This window comes from Falco cherrug, chromosome 3 (genome assembly GCF_023634085.1).
Source record: "Falco cherrug isolate bFalChe1 chromosome 3, bFalChe1.pri, whole genome shotgun sequence".
Classification (NCBI taxonomy): domain Eukaryota; kingdom Metazoa; phylum Chordata; class Aves; order Falconiformes; family Falconidae; genus Falco; species Falco cherrug.
The window spans coordinates 17441958-17449466 of NC_073699.1; the positions used below are offsets into that span (position 1 = coordinate 17441958).

Here is a 7509-nt window from a genome sequence, read left to right on the forward strand (position 1 = left end):
TCCAACAGTGGCTGATCAGCAGGGATCTCCCTGAAAATCCAGAGCTGCTGCAACTGTGATTGTAAGTAGAATCTGAACCTGGGACCTCGGTCCTGTTTCCTGCTGGGAATAGATCAGCTAGGAGAAGGCAATACAGTGCCTGTTGGCATGCAGGTGTGAATAAGAAATAGGATGGTAAGGACAAAACTTTTCATTTAATCTTGTATCTGTGTGCTCTAAGTAGGTATTTAATCTCCAGAGGCTGTTCTGCTGTTATTCTGATGTTGCCTCTGACATGTTAATTAGGTCTAAGGATGCTTTCATTTTCATAAGTCTTTTCACCAAGAGAAGCTTAATTGATTTAAAGTATCCAGGTGAAAAGCAAAGCCTGTTCTGCTTAATTTCTAGGATTGGTAAATACTAAAAAATAAATATCTGGTATTCCTCTCCTATATTGCTCTCTGGTTCTGCTCTGTAGGTGGAGGGCATGATTAGCATATGATCTCCTTGCAGTTATGCAGAAAGACCATTCAAAACTGACATATTCTTAAAAGTAGGGTCCTGCATTTACTCATTGTAAAGCAACATAGTCAGGGCTGTGCAATAAAAGATGATAATGTCTGCAGCAGCATTCTCCATGTATTAGTATACTCAGGTGAGACCATTCCTGTGGAGCAGGTATACCCTGTTTTATCAGTAGTGGACATAGGGAATACATTGTCTCTCAAGCCAAACCATCAGACAAGAAAAATATCTGACAAGTCAGGGAGGAGTATAGAAAAGGAAGAGGACTATTAAAAGATAATGCATGAGAAGATACATTATTTCTTCAAGGCGTATTATGTTGACCTGGGAAAGAATGCTTTTCTGTATAAAGACAATAGCAATGAGATTTCCTGCTTATGAACATTTATTATTACCTTTGGGGACCACTTTAGGAAGTAAGGGATTCCTGGTAGCTGTAGGACTTCTATTTCTGTCCCTCTGACTCAGGGAACTGCACCTTTCATTTGGATTTTAGAGTGCCCTTACAAGGCTTGATATTTGAGACAAGAAGTCAGGTTTCTTAAGCTATCTAAAAGTGCGCCTGTTTTGTTTCCTTTGTGCAGCTCTTCTAAGTCCTTCAGCAAAACCAGCCAACGTTTCCTGCTACCTGCCTCTGTTTTACCTGCTACCTTTTCAGCCAGTGATTAGTCACTTCTCACTCTGCTATCCCAGCACAGGATTACAGCGGTGCCTTCTGGAATGAGGTATCTTCCCTGATCAAGGAGAGGCTCCCAGCACTTTGGTGCAGTCACCACCCGGAGTTACAGACACACTGTGACGGACTACTCATCCCAGAAAACAGGAAAAGTACTACAGCTTCTTCAGGGACCACCCTTTCTGAACTGAGAGGTCTTCATCTTTTAGCACAGCAGACCTTCGCTTTTGGCTGGCAGCCACTGATCTGTGCTACAATCAGACTGAAATCATCCTTTTTTCTGGGTGCTATGTCTCACTAAATAACATACGTGAAGAATACAAACTGGGTGTTGGATTCCAGCTTCCTCTCAACTGTCTCCGTAACAGCTTTACAGCCTTAGGACTACTGTGGCACATTGCAATGTGAGTTTCTATTATGCAGACCTTGCATCCCCTGGAAACTAGACTAAATCTACTGCTTTACAGCAAAAAAGCAGATTTCCCTCTTTAACAGGACCCTGCGTTGCATCCAAAGTAAGAAGTGAAAGTAGGGGAAAAAACTTTCTATCCACCCTTAACATTTTTGCTGGTCAGCTCATAAGCCTGTCATTGGACAAAACACAGCATTCTGCTACTCGTTAATACGAGTGGCAACAGTTTATTGCTGTGGGAGTGCCCAAAAGATGCTTCCTGTCTCCCAGGGCAACCTCAAGCTTGCATGGAACAAACTGTGAGAAAATCCTGCTGTACTTATTCGTGCCCTTCTTGTGATTTACCACTCACGACCGCTGCAAAACCAACAGCACAGAAATGACAACAGTGGAGTGTGCTGGCTTTGACAGATGCTCATTGTTATCTCTCCAGTTGTTATTCTGTGGTTGCCTCTTCCTAACAGTTGACTTTGTATGCTGATATCATGTATAAATCTCTAGTTCCATTCAGGGGTGGAAGTAGTAGAGCAAGTACTAACTGGAAAAGAACCGATGACTCAGAAGACTAAACATTCTTCATATTTATCAGGAATAAATATTGATGCTAGAGAGATTTACATTCAGTAATGGTTAAAAATTGCAGTGTGTTGATGGGGCACTGAGTTCCTTGTGCAGCCATGACTCCTGTTGACTTTGGAGGTTGTTGCAGGGGTGCAGTGGAGGTTGGATTTGGCATTTCTGAATTAGATTTTGTAATCCCAGGAACTTCTGGGGAAAAGAAAAAGGAGAAAGAGAACAGTGTTTGGAATTTACATTTTATTCTTTAGAAGTAACTAATAAAGGAAACTACTTTGCTATGGCTATACACTTTCCTTTCCATAAAGTTAACATAACCAGAGTGACTCAATTTTTCAGTGATTTCACTCTGCAAATAAAAAGAAGAAAAGGTAAATCACTGGACATTAGTCAGTGCATGCTGGGCCAAATTCCACACGTACATACGTGTATCCTGACTAAAAACTATGCACTTTATCAGTGGGAGACATTAATACTCGTCCTTGTCCATGAAGAACAAGCCTAGGGCTGGCGAAGGACAGCCAAAGACCGGTGCAGCTCCCCAGCTCTTCTGGGATCTTGCTTCCGCACTCATGCCTGTCCCTGTTGTGTTGCAATCTGGCAGCTCTCACATGTCCTTGCAACAAGGATGTACCATGTTGAGCTTTTCGCAAGAAAGGAAGGAAAGCCTCAAATAATGAACTCAATGCAAAGGAAGAAGGAAAATACCATTTTCAAATGCCAGACCTGTTTTATAAATTGCAAAGGCATTTGTGCTTTTCAGAAGGAAGTCCCTCAAATACACTGCTGTTCAAACCAGTTCTTAGGTGCCAGAGATCTGCAAAACTCCCAAGAGGCTATATATGCTTTGCTTAAAAATTGTGACATTTGCACACAATTTGAAGCAGCCATTGGGAGAAAGCTTATTAAGAACAAGTATTTCTAAAAACATTAAATGAGGAGGTGCAGTTTGGCTCTGGATTAACTGCTGAATATAAGAATATACAGAAATCATATAAACTTCATTCATTTAAGAGATGTGTCAGAGACTAAGGGCTATTTGTAAGAGGGTTCACCACAGGAGCAGTGAGTCAGCTTCTTTGAGGAGCTGGACTATTCTGACTCCCAGTCCTGTGTCCCCATCACTATCAAACATATTTTGTCTCACTCTTAAGTCTTTCAGCAACAGCTGAGCTGCTTGAAGCATTGATCTGAAGCCTGAGGGACTCCTGATGTAATACATAAAAATAAATACAAATACAAATATCAATATCAATAATAATAATAATAACAGTAACAACAACAATCTTTACTAAATGCCATTTAACTTCCCTCTTATTGTTAGCCACTAACAAAAACTACCATGCTCCCCTAGGTCCTGCATAAAAAATCCAGTGCAGCCTTGAAACATAAACGTCCACTGACAGATGAAGCAGATTTCATTAGCCATTTCCTGTATGATAAATATCTTGCTGTTATTAATGTCCTGCTAAGTAAACATTAGCAGTGTTAAAATGAATACTAAACAAAAATCATTAAACAGTAGTAGATTAACATGAGTGGCAATGCAGTTCATCTATCATAGGCAAATACTTTCCTGTGGTCAAAATCATCCTGAGATGAAAACAAATGTATGAAATATGCTGAATTTTTGCTCACTGTAATATCAGTTCTCATGTTATTGTGTCCTCCCTGAGTATTTTTGGTAGTCAGAATAGTAAGTGAATACATGAATTTTCTTTTGATTAGTTTTTCTAAGTAAAATCTGTTCAACAGACTATATGTAGTGTCTGCCCGGAGTAGCATACAGTTTATATAAGACAGAGAAACAGTACTGGAGAATCCCAAAACTGAATGAATGTTTTTTTAAATTTTATTTTATTTTATTAGCAGTTTGTACTTCGTATACTAGTATTTATGAAATTCTGCCATATTAAGCCTCTCTAAACCCCTGAGGTCAGACTAGCCTCACTCCAACATATCCTTATGTCTCCTGGCCAGAACGGTTTTCCTAGGAACGGCCTTATTATTTATTTCTGTCATCACTCTTATGAAATCACCTGTCCCTACTCATTTCAAAGACAACTTACCTTGTGTTTATTTGTGATGGGGGTGAGTTACGAAAGGGCTGTGAATCCAGATGGCAAGGTGGCTGGAGCACTATCAGGAACGCAGAAAGGCTGCTGGGCTGCATAACCCTGGCCGGGTTCTTTAACCTCCTCCCTTTCTCCAGCTCCCACAGGGGCTCGTAGCTCTTTGCCACCTCCTGGGGTGCTGTGAGGATTAATTCCCTGGCAATCCCTCAAATGCTATGAAGATGGGTAACAACAAAGAATTGCGCATAGTTAAGCCCGCAGAGCACCCCTCAAATCTTCCTTCAGTTTACTCTGGCACGTGTCTCCTATTCAGCAGGCTCCACCTATATATATATATATATATATATATATATATATATTTTGTTTAGCTTTGCTATTTTTGAATATGTATTCATATTTAGCAGTTTTGATTAGGTCAGCATCCCTTAGCACCAGGTATTGGATCATACAGAGATATGGGCAGTCCTTAGCAGCTCTGGCAATAGAAAAGTGCAAGAGGCTTTCAGGGTCTCTTCTGCACAGTCTTCCACAGAAATTCTGCTGAAAAGACCAAAATTACTTCTCAGCAATTTAACCCCATTGAGCAACACCAAGACAAGTTATCTGAAAGAGGAACCTCACCTAGAAACTGCAGTTTGCAGAATAATCTGCCTCAGTTTCTACAGATGCTTTTGCCTTATCTATGAAACAGCAGTTGCACATCCAGTCCTCTGTTTCTAGAAAAAGCTCAGCATAACTCCAGGCGCAGAACAGACATTTTGCCCCTGACAGTGACAGGAAATAACTGGGATCTCTAAGAACTTCATATGTCTTTTGCAATAGACAAGTTATTATGGCATTAGCTACACGTGCTACTGACTGTGCCCCTGTTGTACTTTCACCTTCCTGCCAGAAACTGAACCTTTGTTCTGTGACTCAAGCGTAATGAAATTGCTTTTCAGTGGATAGCATTTACCAGCACTGACCGGATGTTTGCCTTCTGCTAAACATGAATAAATATTGATAGGCCTAATCCTAAAAATCACAACTGTAATAAAAAATAAACAGTATGACCCTGTACATTTACGCTATTCAGATATAACCAGCTTCCCTGTATACCTTTTTTTTTTTTTTCTGCTATTGCTACAATCTTGGTTTTCAGTTTTATTTTAAATGGCTTCCTATAAAACACAGTAAGAAGCAATGCAATGTCCTGCAAAGAAAATGCATTTAAATTATAATAATTTACATTTAAATCTAGCAACAGCTCTACTTTTCCTTGTCCTGGTCTTGCTGTGCCATTTACACCTGTTAATTTAATAGCCAGAATCCTCCATCAACGTGAATTGATATTCAAAAGATGTTGCATGCAAGGAGCAGCAAGAAGCCTCAAATTACCCCTGCCTCAGCAGCAGGTGTTGCGGGGTGCATTCCCTGGCTTAACTGGGCCAGGCTGGCATAGCTGCAGTGGAAAACTAGGAGGGTCTGCAAAGATGTGCTGTGATATGAGGTGTAGAAACCTTCCCCTTAGGAGTGCAGAAGGGTGGTGGCATGGATGTCACATGCAGTGAATGCAGACAGAGTAGGAATATGCTGTCTTTCTTGGAGAGGCCGTCAGAAGTGCTGAATTGCACTGGTTTGCCTGTGTGTCTTGCTCTGTGCAGCTTCCTGACCCACCCAGGAGCATGCTCCAGTGCTGTGCTCTTCTGGAAAGCTGGCAGCAGAACCAGATGACTACAATGGATGGCGTGCAGGAAGCTCTTGCACAACAGGCTAGGAGTTTGCAGCCGGGACATCACAAAAACAGGCAGCAGTTTTCAGGTACTACCTGGCATGTACTTCTGCATCCCTGGCCAAGGCTGGGACCTGCTGCTTCATGCAGAGTCAACATGTCATGTTGATGGGACTAATTGGGTAATATCTATTTGACAGATGAGTTGTTACCAGCAAACTTTTATTTGGAGAGGAAAACTACATTTGGGCACAGTCAACTTGAAGGGTTGCCAAGATCTGAGGGGAAGTCGGCTCTAGCATCCTGTGAAAAATCAGGTTGTGTGGTACAAATGACAGGGTGACGTAAGTAAGCAAGGAATTTTAATAAGGATTGGCTATTGCAAGAAGTGACACAGATCAGGGCTCTCCCGTTTGATGCATTCTCCATCAGTTCCCATTGGTCCAAGGGTACCCAGCTCCTTCTAGAACTGAATTTGTTCAGCTAGTTTTACAAATTCAAATTCATGATTTCTCCCTGGCTGTGAGAAATGTTAGGGTTTGCAGCCTCACCCTAACCTTCTTGTATCAGCACTGAAGTTAAGTAATATCTGCATGTAATTACATGCAAAAACCCTTTAGTATAAATTGCTTAAACTGAATGTGATGTATGCCATTTCAGAATCTGGCCCTAAAGGATTCTTTTGTTTTGATACTCTTTAAGCGAAATATTAATAAATTAGCTATGATGGGAAAGGATACTTTTTCTCTTCGTTGTAAGTTTCTGTTTTCTACGAAAATGTACTGAAAGTACTTGGTAGTATGTGCTGCTTAAACAATGCAAATGAGTACATTTGCTTTTTGAACGTAACAGAGTGTTTCTATTCTCAAATGGAAAAAAAGAAAGAATTAATGAGAATATCAGGTTGTTTGAAAAACTATGAGGTTTGACACCTACAGACTTCTGTGGTTGATCTAAAAAAAAGGATAAAAATGTTCTTGCTTTACCCTTTTCCGTTCCTTATTTGTGTGCACAGGCCCCAGCTGACTGAGGCTGAGGTGAAGTGTTATCACATGTGTGTCACTTCCATTACGTTCCTGGTACATGCAGAATATCAGAACATTCAGAAAGTAATTGGGTGAATTCCAGGTAATTGTTCTATTTCCCATCACTACATCTGTTTCATAGTGACTACTTTTTACTTGTGGGAGGGGCTTTGCTGAATCTGAGCCAAAATCAATCTGCTTTTATTCAGTGTGTACATACACCTTGGCTTTTGTAGCACTCACATAACCACCTGCTTGGAAATTCTTCCCAATCACTTTCTTTGTGGTAGATAAGGCATACATCAAGTTATTTATTCTGCTGGCTTTGGATGAGTCATAATTTTTAGCAGCAGAAAAACTATCTTTTCAACTTACATGGTCCGGCAATAATCCATGAACTAAAATTTAAGTCTAGCTTCTACTAATTAAAGATACTATTCAGCTATACATCGCACTGAAGGCCAATTTTAATGTTATTGAGGTGTTTTAGTCATATACATGAAAATAAGAGATTAAGTACAGGACCTGAT

At 40.5% G+C, this 7509-nt stretch overlaps 1 long non-coding RNA gene across 1 annotated transcript; it reads right to left on the minus strand.

Annotated features, from left to right (window-relative positions):
• Positions 1-2149: 2149 nt before the first annotated feature.
• On the minus strand, positions 2150-5197 carry LOC114015957 (uncharacterized). Its single transcript, XR_003560161.2, has 2 exons — positions 4238-5197; positions 2150-2360 (listed from the first exon to the last, which is right to left on the minus strand). It is a non-coding gene; the product is annotated as an uncharacterized LOC114015957 (long non-coding RNA).
• Positions 5198-7509: the final 2312 nt, after the last annotated feature.